The sequence below is a fragment of the Vulpes vulpes genome, chromosome 12 (genome assembly GCF_048418805.1).
Source record: "Vulpes vulpes isolate BD-2025 chromosome 12, VulVul3, whole genome shotgun sequence".
In the NCBI taxonomy this organism is placed as follows: Eukaryota; Metazoa; Chordata; class Mammalia; order Carnivora; family Canidae; genus Vulpes; species Vulpes vulpes.
The window spans coordinates 76,328,340-76,349,062 of record NC_132791.1 but is presented as its reverse complement, the minus strand read 5'-3'; the positions used below and the strand labels follow the sequence as shown (position 1 = coordinate 76,349,062).

The window sequence follows — 20,723 nt, the reverse complement described above, 5'->3', positions numbered from 1 at the left end:
ATGCCATGGTTTTGTGCATGTCTAAAGGCATCATGAATGGTTTAGCTCAGCTACTCTGATGCCCACAAGCTTTCCTATTTAGGGTAGCATCTCTCTCCATCTTGATTTCTTACAGACTGAAACACCAAAATCAAAGAAGATATCCAAAACCTTTCTCTACATTTTAACGTTCAACTTCACTGGTATGGTTTGTTTATTTGTTTGTTTGTTTGTTTGTGAGGATAGGGGATTTGAATTTACTTGATCTTCTATTTTACAGTAATTTACGATGCTCTAGTCATTCATTGTTTTTTCACATGTTCTGGTTGAAGTGAATTAGATAATAGGAGAGCATTTAAGCTTTCCAATTCTGCAGATTACCCTATCTGGCAGAGGGTTTCCTGCTACATTCTTGAGATCCTTGGCACAATTAGTGTTCTTTCTATCATCTGGTTTAAGCCATGTACTAAAACTTCTAATTGGTATAACTTTGCGTCCACCATCAGACTTAAACACCTTACCCTTATCACCCCATGTTATCTCTCTTCTCCCCCAATTTTTTCCGCCTTTCTGAACTGAGACAGACACAGCAGTTTGACACATGCTAGGTACCTGTGGTGCAGGATCTTACCATCTCAAACTACCATTTCTTACACCAACAAAGAGAAGGAAGATAAGCAAGTGCCTGGGATGGGCCAGACTGAGCAGTAACATCGAGACACAAAGGTCAGGCTGAGTACCCAGAAGAGAGGATCCGATCCTTGCCAGTGGGAAGCAATCCTTCTGTCCACAAGGCCCTGCGGACACAGCACTCTAGTGGGTAGGGGTCTGATGGACACTCTAAAATTGCTCCTTCTGGCCAGGATCACATCTTAGCTCCCCGTCCCCAGCACCTGTCCCATTGCCTTGCACACAGGTGTCCATCAGTGCTTTCTGAACAAAGGACAGAAATTCTGATTCCACTTTCCACTTGTTCCGTATATTCCACGTTTTCTATGAAAACTGCAGAACTAGGACACCCGGGTGGCTCCACTTACTCAAACAGTCCTGGGAGTTAGAGATTCTAACTGGATGCTAGTTACTACCTCTCCTTTTACTATGACTGACGAGGGCAGGAGGGTCATCAGCGCTGTCCCCTGACCCTAGCAGAATGATGCTGTCACCTCCAAGAGCCACTAGGTTTCCTTTCCTGAGGGACCACCTGCCTGTTCTCTAGGGACTAGACCTTATTTTCCTTCTATGATACAGTGAGGCATGTCATCTGTTTTAAGCAAATATTTATGAGACACAGCCCCCTCCTCAAAAAAAGAGACCCTGAATAAAAATACAACCCTGAGGGGCACCTGGGTGGCTCAATGGTTGAACATCTGCATTTGGCTCAGGTTGTGATCTGGGGTCCTGGGATCGAGTGCCACATAGAGCTCCCCACAGGGAGCCTGCTTCTCCCTCTGCCTCTGTCTCTGCCTCTCTCTGTATGTCTCTCATGAAGAAATAAGTAAAATCTTTTTTTTAAAAAAAAAGTATAATCCTGAAAGGAACTATGAGTTGGACTATGGTCTCTGGTGGAGATCAATTTCTACAAGTAAATTTCAGTCTTTCTTGTTTTTCTTGTGATTAGGGGTTGCTTTTTGGTAAGGAAAAAGATTTTTTTTTTTTTAATTTTCTTTATTTATTCATGATAGTCACAGAGAGAGAGAGAGGCAGAGACAGGCAGAGGGAGAAACAGGCTCCATGCACCGGAAGCCCGACGTGGGATTCGATCCCGGGTCTCCAGGATCGCGCCCCGGTCCAAAAGCAGGCGCCAAACCACTGCGCCACCCAGGGATCCCAGGAAAGAGATTTTTAATCATAGAGTTAAACATCATGGAAATCCAGCCCAGATGTTTAATAAGCATGGTCCTCTCGAAAGAGAACTAGTAATGACAATAATATTGATGGTGACAGTGATGAAGTTTTAGAATATAGATGAGATCCAGAGCAGACAACCAAGAAAGAATTCTTGAGACATCTTTGGTGGTTTTATTAATGCACAGGGACAGGACCCGTGGGCAGGAAGAGCTGCTGTCCCCAGGCCTGTGAGGGGTGGCTGATCATATACCTGGGAGTTGGGAGGGGTTTGAGGAGAGCGTGTTCTCTAAGGAATTTTGGAAGCAAGGTTCCTAGGACCTTGAGGGGGCTAGCTATTGTTGGGGAAAGGTCACTTATTACTGCCTAATAAAACCTGAGTCATGAGACCCTTAGATGGATGTCAGTGGGCCATGTACTTGGGGGATAATCGCCAACATGTTTCTTGGGGGCTTAGAGTTAAAGGAAATTTCTTTTTTTTAAAAAAGATTTCATTTATTTATTCATGAGAGACACAGAGAGAAAGAGAGGCAGAGACACTGGCAGAGGGAGAAGCAGGCTCCATGCAGGAAGCCTGATGTGGGACTCGATCCTAGGTCCCCAGGATCAGGTCCTGGGCTGAAGGCAGCACCAAACCACTGAGCCACCCAGATAAAGGAAGTTTCTAAAGGAATTTTTATATGTTCAAGTAGACTTACAGCCCCCTGAGGGTCGGGCTAATATTGCTTTCTGCCTTTAGCAAAGTATGAACATCGAGGCAGTTGAGTCTGCAGAGGAATGTCCCTTTACCTGTTTCAAGGACTTTTCAATGTGCTCTCCACGCTTGTGACTTGTCCTCAGCTAGACCTGTGTTCCCCTGTCAACAGCAAGCATTAACTTGAACAAAATTCTATGAATTCTCAAAAAATAAAATTAATAAAGTATCATGTGTATTTTGAACACTGCTTTTGAGGAGTCATCCTATGTTACTAAAAGACCCATTCATCTCAAAGCAGAATTTAGAAATTTATGTACTCAGTCTCCCTGGAACTCAGAGTGCAGCGATTGATCTAGATTTTCCCCCAATAGACACTTATTAAGGGACTGTGATTAGGAGGATAATAATGAAAGGAAGGAACATTGGATAGATTTTGTTGATTTTTTCCAGGATGTTGATGGAGACACATTGGTTGCCAGAGCAGGCAGTTAATTAGGCCTACTAACCTAATGGGATGCCTGGAGGCCAGCAAGGAGGAGGCAGTGGCCAGCTGTGGGGAAGGTCCAGGCCTGTCCTGGCAGCACTCTATGAGGAGCCGGATCATACCAGACAGACCCCAGATGGCAGAGCCACCACAGGAACCCCCCTGGTCAAGTAAGGAAAAAAAGGCTCAAAACCCTCTTACCAAGAAATCTCTGCTTCAAGTAATGAATATGCCACCCCCTTGTTAATAGCTGTCAACAAAAGGAACCCAAACCCCAGGGGAGCAGCTCTCTTGAGCTCACCCACTCTTGCATCTCAAGAATGTACTTTTGTTTTAATAAATTTTCCGGTTTGTATCACCATACACTGTGCTGTGTCTGTCCTCAAATTCTTTTCCTTGAAGAGACCAAGAGCATTAAGCGCCTTCTCTGGGGCGGGATGGGTGGAGGCCTCAGGGCCTGGGATAGCCCTGCTTCACCAGGCAGCAGTGTTGCTTTCGGGAAGAGGTGGGGCTCCGTGTCTAGTCTTGGCAGGAGCAGGTGCCAGGGGGAAGACCTGGTGGCAGTGGCCTTGGAATATCTACTTAAGCAGCCCCATGATGTATTTTGGACATCCGTCTCCAAGCCTGACTCTCGGGATATCCATATACTTGGTATGTTAAAGGAAGAATTTTGGAACATTAGAGGATAAATAAGCTCTCCTATAAATATGAAAAGAACATATGTCTGTAGAGGAGAAAAAAGTTTTCCTTGCCACCCATGAAGTCCCAGGCTGGGTCTAAAAATTAAAACGAGGAAGATAGATGAACAGGAGAAGAGCACACAGACCTTACTGAATTTTTTACACGTACATGGGAGCCTTCATCAGAGAAAGAAGACCCCGGGTGACCAGGGGAGGAAGCTTTTGTAGCATTAGACAAAGTGACAATAATTTGCAGAGAACTGACAAGACAAGGGGTTGGTGTTAGAGGTGGTAAACGGCTGGCTTAGACTTGTTTGCACAGATTTCTTAGCCCCCAGCTCCCCAGCCCTGGGGATGAGAATGTGGTCATCCTCCCAGTTTGTGACCTGTTTCAGGGAAGAAGGGCAAGGAGACATCAGAGTGATCCCCCGGCTTCTGTGTTATCTCAGATTCCTTCAGCTTGACACACTCAATATGCCAATGTGCAATATTCTGGGATAATGTAATCTGAACCCCATCACTTCAAGTATTTTCACTAACCCATTAATTTATGAGGGAACCATTAACTAAGGAGTAAGATATTATAATTGGTTCAAAAGATAATTCAAAGTAACACACAGATACAGTCAGGTAAGAAATGCTGGGAAGCATTTACAAACGACACCAGCACTGGCAGACTGCTGACCTCCTAGCTCATTGTCAATGGCATCGCACCAGCCGTAAAGTGTATTTCTACACATAGAAGTGATATGCGTTACCGTTAGTTTTCTACCCTTTAATTTCTTTCTCCACAGTTATAAGAAAGCTTACCTACCAAGGAACAAAACCCCACCTGCTGGGTAGGAGGCCCCAGAATCCAGTTGATGAAGGGATTGCTAATCCCTTTTGCCCTTTTAAAGTCTTCTATTATAAGATGTTCAATTTTTTAAATAAATTCCATTTCATTTTAAACAAACTAAAGCAGCTTCCGGTGCTAGTTTTTTTTTTTTTTTTTTTGCAATCTAGAACTCTGGCTTATAAAATTTCTTAAAACAAATGTTGAAAAAAAAAATTAAAAAAAAAAACAAATGTTGACTCTGCTTTTTTTTAATATAAATTTATTTTTTATTGGTGTTCAATTTGCCAACATATAGAATAACACCCAGCACTCATCCCATCAAGTGCCCCCATCAGTGCCTGTAACCCAGTCACCCCCACCCCCTGCCCACCTCTCTTTCTACCACCCCTAGTTCGTTTCCCAGAGTTCGACTCTACTTAATAGGAAAATATCATCAGTTATATTAAGCACTGAATAATCCAGCACCAGAAGTTTACTACCTCAGCTGAGCTAAAAGTACCCAAGAACCTTCGGGCTCCCTCACACTGCCTCGGCAAACCAGCTCGGGAGACCTTTCCTCCTCATTTCCTGATGAAAACTCAGGTAGATCCATCTTTTCCCGGTCTCTGCTCAGACTGACAAAGACTCCAGTGTGGCCTTGACCCAGGCCTTGTCCTTGGCTTGCCTCACCCATTTTAGGAAGGATCTTGCAGTCATCCTAGTTAGAATCCTCACAGCCTCAATCAAGGTTCAAGGTAGTCAGCCTTTGTCCTTGACAATCTCAGTGAGTGCCTGTCTTTCACAAGAATCCTGTTAACCCGGTTCTGCAAGAATCCTTGTTTGAAGCCTGTCTGTCCATCCCCCTTCCGTGGGACCCCTCACCCTGCTCAGGGCTGTAATGCTCCAGCTCTCTTGGCTGTATTTGGAGTTGAGTTGTCTCTCTCCCCATTACGATGGTCTTGAGGAAAACCTCATCATTTTTAATGATGCAGGCATGCTGGGTCCTGGGACCCAGAAGGGGGTCTGGAGGGCCAACCAACAGAGTCCTTGGCTTTGAGCAGGATAGAGATCAAACAGGAGCCAGAAGGAAAGGAAAGCAGAGTTTACTGAATACTGTAAGTGATAGAGTATAGCAGACTGTTTGGAAGACAAGAAGGAGAGAGTAAGTCTTGTCATCACTGGGATTAGGGACTTGCGTTGGAAAGGTTCCAGGGTTCCTTAAGGCTAGTGACAGGTTGACAGTAAGTGTGATCCTGTAAGTCACAGAAGGTCGGGGGTACTGATGCTGTTAGCCAAGGTCTGTTGGAAGCTAATATCCTGGAACACGCTCGATCGAGATCTGGTTCCTCTTACGTGTTACCAGGTATATGGGAGTCTAGGAGGAAACTCAGAATGATGAACTTTCATGCCTCCCCTTTGGAGTGGGAACAGAGCTTCTTCGGTTTACTGAGATGCAAGGGGAAATACAGAATCTGAGTAAATCGGGGCCTTGCAGAGAGAGCAGAAACCGAGCCTTCCTAACAATGACTGCATTACTCTGAGGTAATTTTTGAAGATAGGTGAGGTTGGTGGGGTAAGATCCAGAGGCAACGACCGACCGAAGAAAAGAATTCTGGAGATGTGTTTGGTGCACAATGGTGGTTTTATGAAAGCCTGGGGACAGGACCTGAGGGCAGGAAGAGCTGCAGTCCCAGGCTTGGGAGGGGAGGCTGACTATATACCTGGGAGTTGGGGGAGGTAAGGAAAAGGGAGGTTTTACAGGCACTTTCATATGCTACAGATACTGGAGGCCTCGCCATTGTCAAGGTGGTTTTTCCCTCTAGCAAAGCATTCATGTGAAGGCAGTTGGAAGCTTCCTGGAGCAAGATGACACTCTACCTGCTTCAAGTGAGTGTAAACGGTCTGCAGGTTATAAGGACATTTAATTTATCTACATTTTCTTCTGGAAGCTAGGTTATTGATAAAAATGCTTTGTTCTTGTAAATTACTAAGACATTTGTAAACTGAGGTAAGACTCCTGTAAGTCAACTATGTGTTTTCCCGCCAGGAGCACCCGAGAAAGGACACACACAACATCCTACCTGGGGGTACGGGTGGTTGGTTTGTGGGGCGTCAGCTTCTGCTTTGTCCTCAGCTGACCTTCTGCTCTCTTATCACCTTCAAGGTCCCCATGTCTTTAACAAGTGTCACAATAATCTCTCTGCAACAATACTAACAACTGGTCTTATTTTCCAGTGCAGTATAACGTCAAATCTTAAAATTCTCACCAAATTTAAAACTCTCTCTTTTCCCAGCTCAGGCCTTTCTAGGCTCCTGGAGCTGCCCTGGGTGAGAAGGTACTAGAAGGTACTCCTGTCTTTTGTCTTCTGAGTGGTCCTTCCTCACGCCCGCAGCCAAGATCAGGCTGTGTGGAGCAGGGGTGGGGGAGGTCACAGCAGAGGAAAGAAGAGGGAAGGGAGGACAAAAAGCCACTTGTCCTCTTGTGTTGCTGGTCCCGAGTGCGGTCCTCTCCTGGCTTTAAAAGGACTCGGGCACAGAAGTGGCCCACAGCTGTGAGGCAGTGTGCGTCCATGGGAAGCCTGCCTCTCTGAGGAAACTCCTGGCTCACTTGCAGCAATGGTCCTCCCGACCTGGCTCGTCTGTGTGCACCCCGCTCAGACTCTGTCCTCCCGCTGGTCCCCCCCTTCCCCCCCCTCCTGCACACGCTCCTTCCCACAGGAGGGTTCCCCCAGTCCCTCACTGGAAGCACCGCTGTCACCAGGAAGCACTCACCGTTTCCTGATAGGGGGGCGGAATGCTCACCCTCTCTGTATCTCACTCCTCGCTCTGCCATCAGAGCAGCTGCTCAGACTCTTGATTCTAGATGGTTTTTTAGCCATCAGCCTGGAAGTTTTCTGAACCCTGTACTTTGGGGATTTTTATGGAGACTCATCGCGTAGTCATGACAGTCATTAACTCAACTTCCAGCCCTCTCCCCTTCCTGGAGGATGGAGGGAAGGGTGTGCAGCTGAAAATTCCAAGCTCCTGACTGAGGCTCAGTCTTCTGGTGACCAGCCCCCACCCAGGAGCCCACCCAGGAGCCCACCCCATTAGAACAAAAGACATTCCTGTCACCAAAGAAGTTCCAGGGGACTTAAGAGCTTTGTGCCAGAAACCGGAGTCAAAGACCAAATATGAGGGCAAAAGACACTCCTAGTGCTCTTATGACTACAAGGGTTTTAGGATCTTTGTGCCAGGAACCAGGGACAGAGGCTAATATGTATATACAATTGATCCTTGAACAACATGGGTCTAAATCGCATGGATCCACATATATGCAGATATTTTTCAATAAATACAGCACAATATTGTAAATGTCTTCCTTGTGATTTCTTTCTTTCTTCTTTTTAAAAAATATTTTATTTATTTTTTTTTCTTTTTTTTTTTATTTTATTTATTTATTCATGAGAGACACAGAGAGATAGAGAGGCAGAGACATAGGCAGAGGGAGAAACAGGCTCCCTGTGGGGAGTGCGATGCAGGACTCAATCCTAGGATCCCAGGATCACGCCCTGAGCTGAAGGCAGATGCTCAGCCACTGAGCCATCCAGACATAGTACTCTTCCTTCTCCTTCCCCTTCCCCTCCTCCTCCTCCTCCTTCTTTTTTAGATAATTAGATAATCTCTATGCCCAACATGGGAGTTGAATTCACAGCCCCAAGATTAAGAGTTGCATGCTCTACTGCAGGAAACTGTCAGGCACTCCTGCGATTTTCTTAATAAAATTTCTCTAGCTTACTTTAAGAGTACAGTATACAAAATAGGTGTCAATTCACTTGAGTAAGGGACAGGCAGGTCTAGGTAGGGAGAGGTAGGTAGGGGGCCATGGAATCAGGCTCACAAAACAAAGTCCCAGAAATTCTGAGATGTCAGGAAACAAGAGATAAGGGAACAAACCGGGCCACCCTGCCCTCGGTATGGGTAGGAAAGATGTTTTTTATGACAGTTGCCTGTGACCAACAAAGAATAACTGGACCAAAAAGGAAAAGGAAGCCATTAAGGATGGTATTGATGAAGTTTTGAAATATAGGTGAGGCCCTGAGCCAACGACCAAGAAAGAATTCTTGAGATGTCTTTGGTGCAAAAATGGTGGTTTTATTAAAGCCTGGGTACAGGACCTGGACACAGGAAGAGCTCCTGCCTGGGGCCTGTGACGGGTGGCAGATTAAATACCTGGGAGTTGGGAGGGCTATGAGGAGAGCGTGTTCTCTAAGGAATTTTGGTAGCAAGGTTTCCAGGACCTTGAGGGGGCTAGCTTTGTTGGGAAAAGGTCACTTGTTACTATCTAATAAAACCTAAGTCATGGGGATCCCTGGGTGGCTTAATGGTTTAGTGCCTGCATTCGGCCCAGTGCATGATCCTGGAGACCAGGGATCCAGTCCCATGTCGGGCTCCCTGCATGGAGCCTGCTTCTCCCTCTGCCTGTCTCTCTGCTTCTCTCTCTCTCTCTCTCTCTCTCTCATGAATAAATAAATAAAATCTTAAAAAAAAAAAAAAAAAAAACTAAGTCGTGAGACCCTTCAGATGTGTATCAGTGGGCCATGTGCTTGGGGGATGATTGCCAACACGTAGCTTGCGAGTTTAGAGATAAAGAAATTTCTAAAGGAATTTTTATATATTAAAGTAGACTTAACAGGCTCCTGGGGGTTGGGCTAAAATTGCCTTTTGCCCTTAGCAAGGTATGAACATTGAGGATGTTGAGTCCACAGAGGAATGTCCCTTTCCCTGTCTCAAGGACTTGTCAATGTGCTTTATCCTCAGCTAGTCCTCTGTTCCCTCATCAGTATCACCTGGCCTTACTCAAATCAGGACATCACAAGAATGATAAGGCCACAGGCTCCCTGGTCAGTTCTAAATAAAAAATCAGTGGGGACCCATGCTGGCAACCCCGTGGGGACCCCTCTCACTTCTAAGAGCTTTCTCTGTATCCTCACTTAATAAACTTCTATCACTTTACTCACTCTCCTTTGTCTGCGAGATTCATTCTTCAACTCTCTGAGACAAGAACCTAGCTCTCCTGCTTCAGACCGTTTATGTTATAGGTAAGGCTTCTGGTCAACAGTAGGGTATCAGTAGTTAAGTTTTGGGGGATTCAAAGGTTACATTTTTTTTGACTACATGGGGATCGGTGCCCTAACCTCCCACATTGTACAAGGGTCAACTATATATATAAAATATTGTATTATATGTAAAACTTTACACAGCAGACCTCTATAGTACCCAATCTGGTACTAAAATGAAACCCATAAAGAAAACCCAGGGAGTTCATCACTATGCCATTCTTTGGGTCGCAAGGTCTCTTGATCTTCTGCCTTTTGCACACCTTTCAGAGTCTTCTTACATTTTGTCTCACCTGTAATGCCTAAGATTTGTAGCTGTACTTTGTGGAAGGAATAAGGAGACATGTGTCTATTCCATCTATGGAAGTCATGTTCCTTTCAATCTATTAGTTTTTATATTTCATTTTTCTTCAGCCCCATGAGTAAGAGTAAGAGTTTATTGTGAAGATGGAATCTAGAAATCAGAGAATCATCAAAGTCACAGTTTTTAGATTTGACCTCAGGCACCAGGAAGGGGAGATGGGTAGTAGGATATCCAGATACATGTACGGGGAAAACAAAGTTTGCTTATCAGGACTGTCTATCCAATGGATGCTTGAGATATTTGCCACTCACTGCCATCATCAATGGAATGCCTCTCTCTCTGTCTTTCCCTCCCTCTTCCACTCTCTTTCTTAGCAATAAAGAAAAATATCACACCTAAAAATAAATGTGACAACAAAAGTAATAGCCATTCCTCCAAAACAAGTCACGTTAATGAGACATTTTATATCAAAACAGGTGTCTAATTTGCCCAGTGCACTGCATTTTTTCATCTAATTCATTTATATTTCCTAAGCATTCATTAAATTTAACATTTCTTAAATTAAAATAATATACATTCTTTAATTCATTCTGGAAATATTTACCAATTGCTTAATAGGTGCTGGACATTACTGTAGAAGCTATGGATATATGATCATATCCAACAAACAAAAATACCTGTGCTCAGCTCTCCTATACTCTAATATGGAACACAGATGCTATAGGAGATAAATCACTAAAACATATGTTCTATTATATTTTGGTAAGTATATAAGTGTTAATAGTAAGCAGAGAAGAGAGACATTAATGTTGGAGGATAATGAAATATTAGATGGAATAGCCAAAGAAGACATCCCTGAGAAAAGTGGAGAGTGCAGACTTCAAAGAAATGAAAACATGCACAATAAGGAAATTTGTAGTCTGAGCATACCAGGTGGGGATGTAACCCCTATAAGCACTCTGAAATAGAAGACTGTTGGTTTGCTCCAAGTGGAGCAGTAAGGACGCTAAGACTGCAGCAGCAGAATCAGGGGAAAGCAATACGAGAGCAGAGAAGCAATGTAGACTATACTGGATTCTGTAATCGGGGTGACTACATTCTCATGTGATGATTAATGATGCTGTTTTCATGCTCACAAGAGTCCCAGTTTGATTAATAGTGGTCATCATGATTGTGGCAAGGACTTTGATTTTTACTCCAATGGAGTTTGTTGTTGGATGGTTTGAGCAGGTGAATGAGTGGATGACAGGATCCCTCATGCTTCATTAGTGTAACTCTGATTGCTCCACTGGAGGGAGGTGAGGAGGGGCAAGAGCAGAGGGAGAGAGATGGGTCAGGAGGCACTGAAATCACCCAAATGAAAATGATAGTGGCCTGAACCAGAGTGATGGGGGTGGGGGTGGGGAGGGTGGTGGCAAGTGGTTCGATTTTGAAGTAGAAAATTTTGAAGTTGATGAATTGAGCATGAAAGAAGAGTTCAGGATCATTACAAGGTATCCTTTAATAAAATTCTTATTTTAAAATAATTTTGGATTAGATTGAAGTTTGCAAATTGTATTTGCAAAGATTTCCAACTACTCTTCATCCAGAATCACCAAATGTTAGCTGTTTATCATATTTGCTTTATAATTTCTCCATCTTGATATATATGTATGAATGTGTGTATGCATATGTAGCATAATTATTATTTTATTTCTATCTCAAACTACCTGAGAGGAAGCTGCAGACACGATTTTTCCTTTACCCATAAATATTTCAAACAGTGTATATTTCTTGGAAGAAAGAAAGAAATTCTCTTACCTAACCATAACACAATTATATAATAAAAGCAGAACATTAAAGTTGATACAGTGCTATTATCTTACTTACAAGTCTTATTTAAATTTATCCCAATTTAGTAATGTCTGTTGAAGCAAAAAAGAAAAAAGAAGAAAAAAAAAGTGTCTGGCCCAGGATTATGTGTGATGCTTAGTTGTCATGCAATTTTAGTCCTTATTCTGGCCAGAGATTTTTCTCATCACCCCCTGCTCCACTAGACTGTTGTCTTTAGGAGATTATCAGAGGCCCAGCTCTGAAGCCCAGCTGCATCATGCAGCTTCCTGTTCAGAAAGCAACTTTTGAACAGATGCTATTCTGAACTGGGAAAGAAAAATCCTGGCATATTATTATATTATATTATATTATATATTATATTATATATATTATATTATATTATTTTATATTATATTATATACTCACCACACTCTGGTTACATTTCTTTAGCTGGGCTTCGTTCAACAAACCTTCATTGAGCACAGACCCTAGTCTTTGCAAGTAAGATACAATAGCAAGTAAGATAGGATTCTTGGGTGCTCGGTAGTTTAGAGTGCACTAGGTAAGTGTGATAAAATCAATAATTATAATTTCTTTAGGCCTACAGTGACTAAACTAATCAAGACTCAATACAAATTATCTTATCTCCTGGCTTATATTGACATTAATTGTTGTATTGGTGGCGCTTCAAGGTTTCCTACACCTGAATTTCAGGTTTCACCAATAATTTAAAGATGGTGTAGCAGCTCTATTCCCATGTTTTATGACGAATTTCAGTTATATTAGCAGTAATTTTCTGAGAGCGCAGAAGATAGATTTGGTAGACGTCGTTTCCAGTTTCAGGTTTTGGTGTCAAGGCAAGATTCCTTCTGCCAAACATGGGGGGGAGAAAAAGGCCAAGAGTAGGAGGCCCCAGTGAGATTCGAACTCACGACCCCTGGTTTACGAGACCAGTGCTCTAACCCCTGAGCTACGGAGCCTCGGTGGGTGGGACCGTAACGCCTTGTCCTAAAGCTGATTATACAAATATTCAGTTCTCTGTTTTTGTTTCTGAGAATCTGATTTTCCATCCTTTTCGATTTCCCCCGTCACAGTTTTAACATCAAAAAGGCTGCCCGGGGACTCGGCTCCGACAAGCGACCCCACAAAGTCGGGAGGCCCACAAAGTAGGGAGGCGGGATGAGGAAGGAAACCTCAGGAAAGGGCAGGTCTGCCGACCCCAGGCAGCGCAGTTGCAGCCGAATCGCTCTCCTTCCGACCTCCACGGCTGGGGTGCCGGCTTCTGTAGAAACAGTAGCTATCTTAAATACAAACCCTAACACCTCGACTGCTGGCGAATACAAGCCACTGATTAAAACGACTCAGAAAAATAATATTCACGGGGTGGGAAGTGGGGAGTCTACTGCGCGCCTGCCCCAACTCTGGATTCGGCTCCGGGTGCTGCAGAGGAGAGGCGGTGCGACCCTGCAGTGGCCGGCGGCTAGCTCGGCAGAGGGACCCACTGGGTCAAACAACCGTGGTCACACACAGGCATGATGATGCCCTTGTGACCCGGAGTGTCACAAACGCACCTGATAGGAAAACTAAGCGAAACAAGGAGTTGTCATATTGAGGTTGAGAGTGAGGGCAGTGAATCTTATCTGTTGAGAGTGAGGGCAGTGAATCTTATAAGTGATAATCTCATCACTTATTCATCAGGGTTTTCCTGAACTTCTTAGGATTAAAAATGGGCCTGCTGCAGCCTGGAGGAGCCAGTGTGTTCGGATTCTCCAAAATCCAAAGCCTCCTTGCATCAGGGACCCTATCGACTGAGACTGCTTATCACCCGAGTTTCAAAGAGGGGGATTGCAGGCCCAAGGAGGATTATGAAGTTTCAACAAGCCTGTGATTTGCAGATTTTTTTCAGATTTCATCCCATATTTAGGTATGGTGTTCACCTCCTGTTTCTAGCACCTAAAGAAATGTATGACCTCTGTGAAATACAGGTCTGTTAGGTTCAGAGGAATCAATTGGACTTTGTCTGTGTGTTTTATGTTTTCACGATCCTAAATGATCTCACTGGGCTCTCTTTCTTCCCCTGTCTGCAGAGACAAAGGCTTCTGATCCTCCAGTGCACTCATTCAATCTAGAATTTCCTAGCATGTGAGCAATCCTTACACTGTGGAGCATTCCTCTCTGGCTTATGGAGCTCTCAGTAGTTAAGAGACTGTCTGGCATGCATTCAAATCTCTACCACATCAGGCTCATTTGGCAAACTATTTTACCTACAAATACAGCTACATTGCAAATGCTTTTGCAGTTCTGTGAGGGCCTGCAAAGACCCACGGTTCTGGAAGGGTAGCAGCCCAGGTAGCTAGTTCGCTTTCTCCCAACTTCAACCTCCAGAAGTCAGTAGAACCTTGCATGGAACTCACACATGGGACCTCAGAGGCAGGAAGCCAGGGCTGACCTCCAGGTTCTGAATAAATGAGGCATGAATGAACAGTCTTTAAAAAGAGGGAAGGGGTGGTGAGGGCACCAGAAATGAAGAAGAGAATACAGTTGGGAGGGAGACAGGAAGGATGGGAATTAAGAGAGGATAGGCACCTGCTCCCACCTGTGACCTTGACCCATGCCTAATCACCAAATCTGTAGGCAATAGTCCCAAAGACACCCCGAACCGCTCCTCTCCCAGGCCTGAGTCTCTGGTTGTGACTCTGAATTTTGGTCCAGTTTTCCACTTACAGACACCACACTAAGGCACTACATGTCTATACAGAATACCATGCATTATAAAACGATACTAGACTAATTGTCTTTGTATTTGGCTTAGCTTTACTGAGGATGAGTGTGATTTGAGGAGTCAAATGATTCAGAATTCAGTAAATGTAGGACTAGCCTTTGACTCTGTGATGCTAACCTAGACAATTAACTTTTCCTTACTGTTTATTGTCACTAATTTCCATCTCCTTCTAAGGCAGGAAATCTTTGCCTCATTGGTATTTGTTTTAGCAAAGGTTTTCAGAACACGCATTGGATTGATCTCCAAATTTTGGGCTATGTTCAAGAGGGGACATCTGAGACCTCTACCTCACTCTTCTTGCCATCTCCCATCTGCCAGTGTCTTCCATTGCCGAATCCAGACAGGGGCTGGGAGGCAAGAGAGCCCGACTGATGCAGGGCAGAAAAGCAGGGTAAAGAACGTGTCTGGATGGGCAAATGGAGAATGATCAACACACTGCTGTTGCACTGTAGCGATAGGGTTTGTGTACAGTTGGTTGAGTCTTGAACTTCCATCTTGTATGAACTTTGGATAATGGGGTAGGTTGAAGCTTGAGCAGCTGATAAGTAATATTTATTTCTAAACAATTTTTATCATCCCACAATGGGGGTACAGCTATTGCAAGGAGGAATATGAATATGTTTGCCACTAACTGACATGCAGTGAGGAAGAAGTCATGAAGTATAGGTTCTTCCCAGTAGATGCATCCCAGTGAGACTGGTATGTGAAAGGCAGCTCTCTGCCAGATAAGGCTGAGGAGGTGTCTGGTTCTGGAGAAAATGTAGTGGAGCTTCTGGTTTCAGGCAATAGCTCAGTTCATTCCAAAGGGCCAGCAACTATGGCTGCAATGTAGGGATATTTCCTGACTCCCTTAGTCCTGCTGGAGGGGTAATCACCTCTGCTTCTCTTTGAGACTCTATGATCTATATAAATAATGTTTTGGAAGTCTCATTTTGATTATACTGGTAGAATGAATTCTCTTTTTAAAATGCACAATCCTGCCCTACACTTCAGTGCTGGAATGCTCTTCTAATACCAGTGATGTGCCAATCAGGAGCCATTATTGATTGGTCCACAGAGAGGTCAGCTTATTCCAGAATATAATTAAATGCACTCCTCCCTTCACCAAGGATCTTCACTACAAACAATCAACAGAATTAAACTGGAAATGAGTCCAAAGGGCATGGGAGGGAAGTTCCCTGGCAAAAAAGCCAGGAATTCTATGCTGGTTCCAGGAAGAGTCAGGACAGAAGAATACATTTGGTTCACCAAGCCCACCTGTATGGGAAATCTGGAGCTAGGGTACAGAAAGGGAATGACGTGTACCCTAGTGCTGAGAAGGTGATGGAACCTCCAGTGCAAGGCTGGTGGGAGAAAGGTGGCTAGATCTGTCTTCCACAAATCTCTAGCTCCCAGATTTACACACCACCCCTGCCCCACCCCAGTTCATGCTTCTTCATAAGTGGCAACTAATCTAGAATAGAGAGAAACCATTAGCCCAAGAAGCCTGGATAGGACATGAGCAACAAACATCTGAAAAGAAATAGAAGCTCTAAGCTTCCTCCTAAAGAACAACAAAGAACCCAAAGTTATCAGTGCATTCAGAATAAAAACACAGAAAAACAGACTGGAGCAAGAGTTAGCAAACTCTTCCAGTAAAGGGCCGGTAAAGATCAATATTTGAGGCTTTCCGGGCCTGTAGTCTCAGTCAAACTTCTCAGCTCCTCCACTGTAGCTCAGAAACAGTCATAGATAACAGAGATGCAAATAAACGTGGCTGTGTTCTTCCAGCACTTTATTTATGACACTGAAATTAGAATTTCATATAATTTTCACAGCTCACAAAATAGTCTTTCAATATTTTCAAACATCTTAAAATGCAATATTTTAGCTTACAGGCCATGCAAAAATGGGCAGTGTGTGGGATTTGGCCAGTGGGGTACTTTGTTGACCCTGGAATAGAATACAACATAGACTGGCAAATACAGGTGTATGCATGCAACATCTCAAAGTCTGGTTTAACATTTGAGCACCATTATTTGCATTTCTTTTCTTCCCGTTTTTCTCTTTTTCCTTCAATTGCAATATATTATATTTGCCATTATCATTGCCCCAGCTACTAGGCTGCATAACAAATTACCCCCAAAATAAAGGGGTAATTCAAACAATTACTACATGGGTTTTATTTTATATATATGTATATATAAAATAAAACATATATGATAAATAATATGTCATTTTTGCAGAACTCTGACCAATCGCTGTGTGGGTGCCACACAATAGTGTGGCTGGAAGCCAGGGCTGGAGTCTGAGTGCCCCCTGACTCCTAAGTTGGCTGAGGTGCCGCCTGACATCTTTCTGGGACCTGACCAAAGGTTTTACAGGTGCATCCTTGGCTTCATCTTTAGATCATGTTTTCCTGATGTTTTCCCAGAAGCCTTTTCTTAATTGTAATGTTGCCTGTCATCTGGAGAGGCTGGCAACCAGGAACAGTTTTATGGCTGAATATCCAGCAGGTCATGGTTCCTTTATAACAAACAATCCTTTCTTTAGTGTATCGCTCTTGTTTCTCCTGTTACCATAAGCGTCTGGGAGAATCCGGGTGACACCTTCACAGCCTTGCCTGGACATGTCCTTGACTGAATCCCCAAATTCATTAGGTACATTTTCCACTTTTCACATGAGTACACTAATGATGTATCTAAATTTCCTGCCATCAGATGTGAGATAACAGTGTTCTCCTTCTCTTCAGCCTTTTTTTAAAAGAGATTTTATTTTTAAATATTTTAAGATACAAAATCATATTAAAAGTTAATGGCTTAACTTACACAATTGTCATTTTTTCTGTCACAGACTTGGTTAGGAATTTGGGCAGAATACAGCTTGTCCTGATTTCTGGAGACCCAGCTGGAAAACTCTAAGGCTGGGGGCAGGAAATCATCTGCTGGCTGTGGGCTGGAGACCTCAGCTCCTCTCTACAGGGTCTGTCCCTGTGGCCTCGTCTGGGCTTTCTTGCAGCATGGTGGGCTGGGCTCTGAGGACAAACGTTCCCAGAGAAAGCTGTTGGGAGCTCTTGTGAGCTAGCACTGGGAGTCCCACAGCATCAATTCCAGCCCATCACAGATCTATCCAGATGCAATAAAAGGGAACTTGGATCCCTACCTCTGGAAGGAAATGTGTCAAAATCATTTTAAAGGAAGAGTATGTGGGATGAAATATGTTGGTATGGCCATTTTCAGAAAATGCAATCTGTCACTGGCTTTCTTATGGCTGGACTCAGAAGTCCCTACTACCTCAGATTTCACTCATCCAATTTCCCCTGAACTTGTAAAGAAAAACTTGAGAAAATAAATTAATAATAAAGAGGCATTTGGAAATATTCCACCCAGGAGGTCATGAAATATTGAATGTGCTGTGCAGGAACCAGTCTATCAAAGACAATTGGATTATGGCATATTTTCAGCTGCGATTCCATATTCACAATACATTTTATTAATATTCATTTTCAAGTATATTTTAAACCTATACTCAGTTTTCATTTCACAGAACATATATACATAGACCTCAAATTGGTATTATAGGTAGTATTATGCAAAAATTCAACATTTGCATATATCAAAATAAACAATTTTGTATTCTGTTGTAATTGCACTGCTGAAATATAGTCACATTAAAAAGAATAACATCTACAAATAACCTAATTTTAAAGAAAGATATTTCCCATTCAATGCTAGAGTCACAGATGAAGAAATTAAAATTAATTTTATATTAGATTTTAAAGTGATGTCTACAAATTTAAGTGTCCTGTAGATTTAGACCCTTGCAGTCTAATTATAGAAACCTGTTGATACTCCTATTTGCTAGAATTTTACACTGCTTCTCTCCTTCACAGTTTAACCCTAGAATGAATACTAGTCGCAACAGGGTTCTTTTTCTTCTTTTGACTACTTCATTTTCACAGTCACAGAAACATTTTTTTTTTCAGCCACAAAAGCCATTATGTTTCGGAATAATTACTTGCATTTTGCCGAAAAGCATCTGAGAGCTCTAGAGAAAGGAGGGCAGGATTATCCTGCAGCGCCCAAGGACCCCGCGGGCCAGGAGACAGGGGTGGTTCCCGAACTGGGTGCCGAAGTCAAAGATGAAACGGTGCTGCCGGCTGTGGATTCAAATCTGGATCGGTTGAGAACGAGGAGAAACGCCTCGAAATCCGCTGAACGGATCTCTTGATTCCGGCCCCCTGGGTCCAGGGCAGTGGGGACCATGCTTGTTCACCGAGTCTCCATGACCCTGGAGCAGACTCGGGCTGGGCTACAGAATGGGGGTCCGAGTCGCAAAGAACACGGCGACCTGCAGTCCCAGGTGGGGTCGCTACAAGGACAGAGGTCCCAGGTGAGGTCGCTGTGGGGACAGAGGCCCCGCTGCGGGGACGGCGGGGACGGCGGGGACGGCGGGGACGGGGGTGGGGGGACCAGGAGGGGCGCCCCCAGCACGCCGGCACCCTGATCTCCAGGCCTGTGGGAACGGCTCGGGTCGGCCCTGACGCCGTGCTCCCGTGAGCCTTCCTGCCGTCAGAGTTCAGAACTCTCGCCCGGTCCGCCTGGCCCAAGGATAAGGGGTTTCCGGGCTGCAGGCGCGAAGCAGGAGCGCGGAAGCCTAAGTGTCTGCAGTACGGGACTCGCCAGGGGCAGCGCCGCGGTGTCAGGATGGCCGAGTGGTCTAAGGCGCCAGACTCAAGCAGAGGCTTCCTGCGCTGGGACTTCTGGTCTCCGTATGGAGGCGTGGGTTCGAATCCCACTTCTGACACTTCCACTTTTGTTCCTCCTTAACACCCCCGGAGATTTCTGGCCTCGACTGGCTTCCAGTGAATGAAAAGTCCCTAACTCGAGGATACTGGGATGCTTTCAGGGACATTTGGACGCAACCCCCAGCGCCATTAGAGCTCCCCTCTTCCCAGAAAAAAAAGCCATTATCAACGTGTAGACCAGTTTTTAGTATGGAGAGAATGACCGAAATCTTCACTACTTTTTCATCAGCGAAAAAGAATCAATTATAAAGCTCTGTCAAAGTTTTCTATGCTAACTGTAAACCTGAGAAGGAAGCCCTTCACAGTGATGACACTTGAAAATGTCTAGGTCAGCAATAGCAGAGAAATGGCCACGCTCTTAAAATAAACTAAATCGATAGCTCCCTCTGAGATTTTATCTCATGATGATGTGATTTAGACGTCTTTCGTTTTTTGAAGGTAAAAAATATATATATAGGGGATCCCGGGGTGGCTCAGCGGTTTAGCGCCTGCCTTTGGCCCAGGACGTGATCCTGGGGTCCAGGATTCGAGTCCTGTATCAGGCTCCCTGCATGGAGCCTGCTTCTCCCTCTGCCTGTGTCTCTGCCTCTCTCTCTCTCTCTCTCTCTCTCTGCTTTCACAAATAAATAAAACCTTTTTAAAAAAATGTATTGTATGAAGTTTACAGAGGCTAAAATCTTGGTCTTAAAATTAAGATCTTAGATATTTGCAGTTTTGCTTTTAAATGAGTTTGTCTTCCTGTATCATATAGCTTTTGAATGGCTATTCAGCAGTGCCTCTCCTGGGAATGCACATAGTGAAATTCCAGCTCAGCTCTATGGCTGGCCTTGCCTAATATAGTCTCTGTAGCATTTTTTTTTCTTTTTTCAAAATTGAGATACATTTCACACAATGTTGTGTAAATTTAAGATGTACAACATAATTCTGTCTGGTCACGTGATTATCATTGCTTCTAGTGCTGAGAGCAGTTAAGATCTAGTCTCTTGATAAGTTTAATGTTTATAAGCACAATTTTGTTGTCCATAATCATTATATTGTGTATTAGGTTTTCAGGAACTACTACATATCTCTACTAGCTTATTATCTACTAGTTGCAAAGATGTACCTTAGAATAATATCTCTCCCATTCCCCCACTCCCACCTCTGGCTATCCACCATTTTACTTTGCTTTCACTATTTTTTTTAAAAATTCCACATATGAGATATTATGTAGTACTTGTCTTTCTCTGACTTATTTCACTTAGCCTAATATTCTCAGAGTTCCCCCATGTTGATCCAAATGGCAGAATTTCCTCTTCTCTCATAGCTAAATACCATTCTATATATATACATATAAAATTTTATATCTATATTCTATATATAATTAGAGAATATATATAGTGATATATATAATTTCATATATATATACTATATATCATATACATATGTGTATACAATG

The 20,723-nt window shown here is 43.6% G+C and overlaps 2 non-coding genes across 2 annotated transcripts; one reads left to right on the top strand and one right to left on the bottom strand.

Moving 5' to 3' along the window:
* Nucleotides 1–12,624: 12,624 nt before the first annotated feature.
* On the bottom strand, nucleotides 12,625–12,697 carry TRNAT-CGU (transfer RNA threonine (anticodon CGU)). Its single transcript has one exon. It is a non-coding gene; the product is annotated as a tRNA-Thr (tRNA).
* Nucleotides 12,698–19,178: 6,481 nt separating this feature from the next.
* TRNAL-CAA (transfer RNA leucine (anticodon CAA)) lies at nucleotides 19,179–19,284 on the top strand. The gene is made up of 2 exons: nucleotides 19,179–19,216; nucleotides 19,239–19,284. It is a non-coding gene; the product is annotated as a tRNA-Leu (tRNA).
* Nucleotides 19,285–20,723: the final 1,439 nt, after the last annotated feature.